Consider the following 9,133-nt stretch of genomic DNA (forward strand, 5'->3'; position numbering starts at 1 on the left):
TTTTTGCGTGTGTGTTTCCGTGTACCGTATATGCTTGGTCTACTTGTTACATTGCATCTTGCGAATCTTTTCCAACATTCTTGAATCTTGCTTACATCCACATTAAAAATTGTGCCACCATCCTAACCAAGCTCCACCAAAAGCTTTTACTTGTGTAGGTGTGAGAACCGACAAGAATTGGTACCAATTGTGCTATTTCCTTGTTACACATTGGAGTCATCTTTGATCCATTGTCAACATCGGTCAAGGTACATTTGATATTGGTTCTTCCCTTTCTTCCACTCACACTTGGAATGATGGATAGGCCAAGTACTTCTACCAACCCACTCTTCATGGAGCAAGACGATGACATGAACTCCTTCGTCACCAAGAGTCACCTCTTTGGTGCACAACGTGCTTTGCATCAAGAGCAACAAGCTATGAGTGAACGCATCGACAACCTTGCCGCCGACTTGCGACTTTCCGAGCAACGTACAAGGGACTACTTTGACAACAAGCTCAACGATCACAAGCAAGAGAATGACGCAAGGATGGACGAGATTCGCGCTTTGTTGCTCAACCGCTCTTCTTCCACTTCAAGAAGGAGCCGTTCAAGTCGACACTCTGACGACACCATCTCCAGTTCAAGTACACCGTCATCGAACACTCTTCGACAAGCCGCGCGCAACAAGCGTCAAGCAAACCTCAATCCACTTCGAGACACTGACTCGCAAGAACATCGACGATGTCAAGCCGAAGAAGCCTTTGCGCTAGCTCAAGAACGGCATTGCCAACGTCAACACGAACAAGAGGAGCGAGCACGACAACATCAAGATGCACAAGACGCCGAGGCAGAACGCCAAGAACAACAACTACATGAAGCTCAAGCACTTGAAGCGCAACGGGCCCTTCATGAATCAAGTCGTGCCGTAGTCGACCGAGGCCGACAAGCTCGACTACATCGAGAAGCACTTCGCGATGAAGCTCAAGAAAGAATGTACCAAAGACGTGTGCGTCAACAAGATCCTCGTCAAGATAGACAAGCGCCTCGTCAAGATAGACAAGCTCCCCATCAAGTTCACCAAGAGCATGAAAACAATGGGAATCCTCCGCGGCAAGAGCAACACGAGGTTGACAACCCTCCGCGTTAAGAGTACCACGAGTTGGACAATCATCTACAACATGGGCGTCATCATCCCCGACCCCAACACAATGAAGAGCAATGCTACGGCAAGCTCAAGTTCACCATGCCCAAGTTCAATGGAAGCAACAATCCCGAAGAATACCTTTCATGGGCATTGAAAGTTGACAAGATCTTCCGTTTGCACAATTATGAAGAAGAGAAGAAGATCGCGATGGCATCCCTTGAGTTCCAAGATTATGTCCTCATTTGGTGGGAACAAGTCATTGAGCGCCGCAAGGCAAGAGGTGATCCACCCATCACTACTTGGGCACAAATGAAGGATGTCATGAGAGCACGCTCCGTGCCTACCTACTACAACCGCGACCTCTTCAAGAAACTCCAACAACTCAAGCAAGGAATCAAGAGCGTTAAAGAGTACTACAAGGAAATGGAGATTGCCATGATACGAGCCAATGTCAAAGAAGATGATGAGAAAACTATGGCAAGGTTCTTGAATGGACTCAATCATCCTCTCAAGAAGATCGCTGACTTCCAACCATACTCGAACCTCATCGGACTAGTGCATCAAGCTACCAAAGCGGAACGGCAAGTACAAGACGACTTCAAGTATGCCAAGTTCTCATCCAAGTCCTATGGCCTCTCCAACAATCAAGCTTCGACGACTCCAACACCTTCTACCTCAATCAAGCCTTCTACAAACAACGGCGACAAGTCAAGTTACAAGAAAGCTTCGACAAGCTCAAGTCATCCTTCTACTACAAGCAACTTCACGAAAGTTCCATCATCATCTACCCCACCCGATGAGACCATCAAAACAAGTTCCATCAAATGCTTCACATGCGGCGGCCGAGGCCACAAGTCCTTCGAGTGCACCAACAAACACACAATGATCTTCAACGACGATGGCACTTATGATTCCATGAGCGAAGGCGAAATGGAAGCCCTTGAGCAAGTGGCCATGCACCGCCAAGTGAACAATGAAGAAGAACAAGTCTTTTGTGATGAAGACTCAAGTCCCGCACTTGTTTTCTCAAAATTCTTGACTCTCCAACATCAACAAGAAGAAGACCAAAGATGCACCATATTCCACACCAAGGCCGGCATCAATGGACGATCCGTCAAGGTCATCATCGATGGAGGGAGTTGCCACAACTTAGCAAATGAAGAACTATGCTCCAAGCTCCAATTGGTCAAGATGAAGCACCCTCACCCCTACAAGGTTCAATGGCTAAGTGACACCGGCACCATACAAGTTGAGCATAGAGTACAAGTCTCTTTCAAGATCGGCGCCTATGAAGACACATTGGAATGTGATGTCCTTCCGATGACCGTTTGCCACCTCCTCCTTGGATGGCCATGGCAATTTGACCGAGGTGTCATTCACAATGGGCGTACAAATCACTATAGCTTCAAGATGAAAGGGAAAGAGTTCGTGCTACGTCCTATGTCTCCAAGCCAAGTGATCGCCGACAAGCAAGCCACCCATCGTGGAGGGAATGGTGAGAGAGTGATCCACCAAAAAGGAAGTGAGCGCCACAAGCCCAAATTGAGTGACTCCACGATGAGCGACAAGAAAAACTTAGTTCTCTTTGCCACCAAATGTGCGATGAGAGAAGTGTGTGAGAACCCATCAAGTGTCCTACACTACGTCCTATTGTGCAAGGACAAGGCCACAACAACTAACAACTCTCACGATCTACCTTTGGTGTTATCTTCTCTCTTGCAGGAATTCCAAGATGTTTTCCCCGATGAGCTACCTCCGGGTCTACCTCCACTACGAGGCATTGAGCACCGAATTGATCTCATCCCCAGAGCGCCGCTTCCCAACAAAGCTCCATACCGCGTCAACCCCGAAGAAACCAAAGAAATACAAAGGCAAGTAAAGCATCTCATAGACCATGGTCATGTGCGTGAAAGTTTGAGTCCTTGTGCCGTACCGGTCATTCTTGTGCCAAAACGTGACGGTAGCTTTCGCATGTGCTCCGATTGTAGACCTATCAATGCTATCACCGTTAGATATAGGTACCCCATTCCACGCCTTGATGATATGCTTGATGAACTTAGCAGTGTCACTATATTTTCCAAAATTGATCTTAAGAGTGGTTACTATCAAATCCGCATACAAGAGGGTGATGAATGGAAAACCACCTTCAAAACCAAGTTTGGTTTGTATGAGTGGTTAGTCATGCCTATGGGTCTCTCGGAAGCACCGGGCACTTTTATGCGCCTTATGAATCATGTCTTTCGCCCTTACATTGGTATATTTGTTGTGGTTTACTTCGATGACATTCTTGTGTTTAGCAAATCTATCCAAGAACATGTCACCCATGTCCACACCGTTTTGCAAACTCTTAGAAAAGAGCGTCTCTATGCTAATATGGAGAAATGCCTATTTGGTGTTGATAAGCTCGTTTTCTTGGGTTTTGTGGTCTCTTCTAAGGGTGTTCATGTTGATGAATCTAAGATCAATGCTATTAAAACTTGGCCCCAACCAATTTGCAACAAGTGGGTAGTTTTCTTGGTTTAGCCGATTTCTACCGTCAATTTGTGAAGGATTTTAGCACCATTGCTTCACCTTTGCATGCTTTGAGAAAGAAGTACGCGCCTTTTGTTTGGGGACCATATCAAGATATTGCTTTAAATGAGCTTAAGAATTTGCTTACTCATGCTCCCGTGCTTGCTTTACCCAACTTCGACAAGCCTTTTGAGATTCATTGCGATGCTAGCGGTAATGGCATAGGAGGCGTGTTAACGCAAGAGAAGTGCCCCATAGCTTACTTTAGTGAGAAACTTTCCGGAGCGCAACTCAACTATCCCATCTATGACAAAGAGCTATATGCTTTAGTCCGTGTTTTACATGAATGGGAACATTACCTTCGTCCCCACGAGTTTATCATTTATACCGATCATGAGACCCTCAAGTATCTCAAGGGTCAAACTAAGTTGAACAAGCGTCATGCTAAATGGAGTGAATTCATTGAGTATTTTCCCTATGTCATCAAGTACATCAAGGGTAAAGAAAACATCATCGCGGATGCTCTTTCCCACATATGCATGCTAGTCACGCAACTCGAGTTAGATGTCATTGGCTTCGAGCATATCAAAGATTTGTATGCGCATGATGACACTTTTGCCACCCCTTATGCCAAGTGTTTGTCGAATACATCATGGGAGCGCTATTACATCAAAGACGGCTACCTTATGAGATCTAACAAACTTTGCATCCCCAAGTCGTCCCTTCGTTTATTGCTTTTGCAGGAATCGCATGGAGGAGGATTAATGGGACACTTTGGACGCGATAAGACGTTCGCCACGCTCTCGAAGAGCTACTTTTGGCCAAAGATGTTTCGGGACGTCAATCGCTTCACCAACCGATGTTCGACATGCCGCAAAGCTAAGTCCAAAGCTCAATCTCATGGCCTCTATATGCCTCTACCGATTCCATACCAACCATGGGAAGATATTAGCATGGACTTTGTGCTTGGTTTGCCTAGAACTCGAAATGGCAAGGATTCCATTTTTGTTGTCGTGGACCGTTTCTCCAAAATGGCTCATTTCATTCCTTGCAACAAGATAGACGATGCTTCACATATTGCAAATTTGTTTTGTAGGGAAATCTTGCGCCTTCATGGAGTGCCAAAGACTATCGTCTCGGACCGCGACGTCAAGTTCCTAAGCTACTTTTGGAAGACTCTATGCGCCAAGCTCGGAATCAAGCTACTCTTCTCCATGGCATACCATCCTCAAACCGACGGCCAAACGGAGGTGACAAACCGCACACTCTCTGCTCTACTTCGAGTACTCATCAAGAAGAACATCAAGGAGTGGGAGGAGTGTCTACCCATCGCCGAGTTCGCATACAACCAAGAAATACACTCAACAACCGGCAAGTCCCCTTACGAGGTCGTCTACGGATTCAACCCTTTGTCACCATTGGATATTCTTCCTCTACCACTCCAAGAGCACATCAATTTGGACGCAAGTGCACGTGTGACACATCTCAAGAAGATGCATGAAGATACAAGAAACACCATCGAGCGCCAAGTTCAACGCCTTGCGACCAAGCTCAACTTGAACAAGCAACCTATGGTCTTCAACATTGGTGATCAAGTGTGGCTACACCTTCGCAAGGACCGCTTCCCACAAGAACACAAATCCAAGCTTCGTCCACGAGCAGATGGACCCTTCAAGGTGCTTGCATGCTACAACGACAATGCTTACAAGATCGACCTTCCACGCGACAAGTACAACTTGAGCGACATCTTCAATGTCAAAGATCTCTCTCCTTTCCATGGTGATGAAGATTTTGATCCGAGGATGGATCTTCCCCAAGGGAGGGGAGATGATGCGGAGCATCCCAAGGTCATCCCCATGGACCTACCATCGTCTCACCAAGTGCCTACCGGGCCCATGACTCGATCACGTGCAAGAGCCCTTGAAACCGAGGTGACATCTTCCTCTCACAATCCCACTCCGATGCACATGAAGCATGGCTACTACCTCATATGGATACATTATGCATACTCAGGTACATGGAGAATCTAAGGAGCAAGGACAAGAAGAAGAGGAAGATGGACGAGAAGACGGAGAAGAAGAAGAGCTACAGGAAATTTCCCATCCACCGGACGACCGGCCAGGACCGGACGTCCGGCGCCTGAAGCGTCAGTCGAGCTCCAGCCAGCGGACATCCGGCCCAGACCGGACGACCGGTGCCCCTGCACCCGAAGCGAACGAGCGGACGTCCGGTCCGGACCGGACGACCGGCGCCCCAGCACCCGAGCCAACATCAGCGGAAGTCCGGAGCCTCCGGACGTCCGGCACCCCCATCACAGAGCAGAACCAGCGGACGACCGGACGTCCGGCAGCTCCTGAGACACGGACGACTGGTCCCCGGCGGACGTCCGGTACCTGGCTGCGTCCAGATTCGGGCCCGAGGCCCATGTACCCCTTCACTTCGCCCCTTTTTGCACTTAGACTATAAATAGACCCCCCATTCATCCTAGCTAGGGTTAGCGTTGGTTTAGCTCATACTTCGAGATAGAGCTTCGCTCATCCATACCGGTCTCCTCCTCGAGAGAGACTGTGGCCCCTCTTCGGAGAAGATCAACTTGGATTCAAGACCCCCTCTTGGGCGGCCCCATCAAGACCTCCTTCTAGGAGAAGAACCGGTTACTTGTATCGTTCTTTGTTGACCTTGGATCATCGTGTATCTGTTTGTGTTTCGGGGATCTAGCACATGTGTGATCTATTTCTTGTTGGTTGAGTGTTTCTCTTGTGTTTCCCCTCGTTTTCCCCCTCGTGTTCTTCGTGTTCCTCGTAGGGATCCGCTCCTTTCGTGAAAGATCCGCCATCTAGGGTTCCACCCTACATCACCATCTTTCACCAATAGCCGTCGGATCTAGATCTGACGCATACAAACCAAGCTTCTCCATTTTTACAAAAAGATGCCCGCACTTGTTCCCTATTTACAAACAACTCCTTGTCTCTCACAATCAGCCTCATCTCCTCCCCGCCGCATCTAGGAGTAGAAGCCCGTGGAAAAATCTGGCGTGATGGCCGCTGCCGGAGCCGTCCACCCCCAATCTTGGTGTTCCGTGCAATGCACGGGCATCTATGCACGTGAAATTATGTCGAACAGGGCTAGTTGTAAGCAGGCTAGCTCTACAGCCATGATGATAGTGACTGCAGATGGTGAGGCTGACTATGGTATGCCGAACATGGCACCTATACTCAGGTGTCATCTCCGGCGCAGGGTCTTGTCACTTCACTGTGAGGAGCAGCACGTAATAATTTAACCAACGGATATTCACTGTGAGGAACTGCCTTTGGGTGAATGACACGTGGCCCCAGGGGGTGGCTGGCCCACCTATCATACAGCCAAAGGCAGGTGCAGTAGAGGGCCGAGGAGTAGTACAAAATCCTACGCACCTACGCACGCTAACCTAGGGTTGAGTGATCACTCGAATCGCAAGATCAGTTGACTAGAAGCTACGCTAGACCCATGGAGGCGATGAGCGCGAGCATCAGCCGGCTATGCCAGATGGTCCACGACGCCGGCCTGCGGCCCGGCACCAAGGAACGTCTCTAGGTAGTATTGCTTGAGGCCGCCAGGGCGAGGGGCCGCTTGGACGACAGCTTCATCTCCTTGTTCGACGAGGTCCTCGTCGGTTTCCTCGACAAGTTCACCATCGTCAAGAAGCTTGCGGACGACTTTGACATAAGCCTCCAGCCGACGCGCCCAGGCTCTATGATGCCCGCCACCCTCAATGGCCACTATGGTAACAACCTCTTCGACGCACTGGTGGCCCTGCGACTGCCCGCCGTCGCGCCGGAGAATGTCCACCTCGAGGTCACGCTCGTCGCGCAGTGCCTGGCACAGCAAGACACCATCGACATAATCACCCACGTCTACGCGAAAATCGTCCACAAGGACTACTACATGCAAGAGGAGGATGATAGGACGCTGGCCTTCTTGGAGCGCAGGGCAACCTTGGACGGCACTGTTCAGAAGCACGTTGAGCTCGCAGCCAACATCGTTGCTCCTCACACGTCGGTTGGTGACCCGGTGCACTAGGGCGAGAGGATGTCGTTGACCGTTGATGGATCCATATGTATTTTTATCTTTCCGTCAAATCCATCTAGTAGTATATGATACTACAGTAATTATCTTAACTTCCGCATCAACTTCATAATTTTCATACGTACTCCATGCATGAACAGCGCCAGAACCAAACATCTCATTACTCTAGGCAAAATCGTTATTTTCTATCTATTGGTCGTGCCATGGAGCAGAACCAAATTTTACAAGTTACGAGTTCAGAAGGAAAAGCCTGGCGTGTTCGTGTCGCACCCCCACATGGTTGGTCCGGCACGTCGCTCAAGCGGGAATGCGTGCGGTGTTGCATTTTCACTTACAAGTGGGAGCGCAGTTGAGCAAACTGACTATCGGCAAACCCCCACCCCGCCCACCGGGTGATGGTTGGGAGAAGAGATGGTTGTAGCATGGACTCCAAGAAAATTGGTGTCGGATGGGACTCGTGTGGGTGGCGTGTGCCGTACTGCTAGACGTGAATGCTAGTTATGGCTCATGCCACCCCACTATATCGAGCCTATATCGAGGTACGTAGAACAAATTTCCTGTAGTCTGTGCTCAGCCCTCCTCTATATCTCTTCTCAGCCGGCCAGCGGACGCGCGGAGCCCGTCGTCTGTTTGCTCACATGCGGCCCCACATGTCAGTGAAAACGCAAGAGGACCCACTGAACCTGCACATCTTTCACCTCGACGTGCTGGTGATGAAAAACAAATCCAATAAAGATCTTCGGTGGCCGCTTTTGGAGTTACTCAAGAGTAGTAAGATTCTATTTACAGTTTAACCCAAGATGCACATCTCGTGGCTTCAACTACCACTCTATTTTCTTTCATGACATGACCTGGATGTTGGATGTCCCACGTGTCGGCAAAAGGAGGAAGAACCCGACCAAATCTTCGATTCTGCTCTCGGATGAGATTAGTGCACTTGTTGATACTCCTACTAGAATAGAGGCTAGACATGAGACTAGATGCGAGGAAGCAACGTCTACTTCTTTACACTCGAAGAAGAAAGAAGCACGCAAGATCGAGCCTCCGCAGATCAACAATGAATGCATAGAGAAGGCACTAATCCAACTTACAGGAGTAGTAAAATGTATTCTTGTGGTTCTTGTTTTCTTTGGTCTTGCTTTTCTAGTCAAAATTATCATTGGAGTTCGTGCAAAACGGAGTTGCGATTGGGGTCGTGCGTTGGAGTTGGCCTTACAAGTGGGACAACAGTTAAGGAAACCGACTATTGGCAAACCCCCACCTCGCCCGCCGCACGATGGCTGAAGTTAGAGAAACGACGAGGTTGAAGATATTGCTCTAGCACGGACTCCAAGAAATAATATGGTGTCAGATGGATGTCATGGTGGTGGCATGTGCCGTACTCCTGGACGTGAATGCTTGTTCTGGCCCATGCCACCCTACTACTCCTA

The sequence above is a fragment of the Triticum dicoccoides genome, chromosome 1A (genome assembly GCF_002162155.2).
Source record: "Triticum dicoccoides isolate Atlit2015 ecotype Zavitan chromosome 1A, WEW_v2.0, whole genome shotgun sequence".
Taxonomy (NCBI): domain Eukaryota; kingdom Viridiplantae; phylum Streptophyta; class Magnoliopsida; order Poales; family Poaceae; genus Triticum; species Triticum dicoccoides.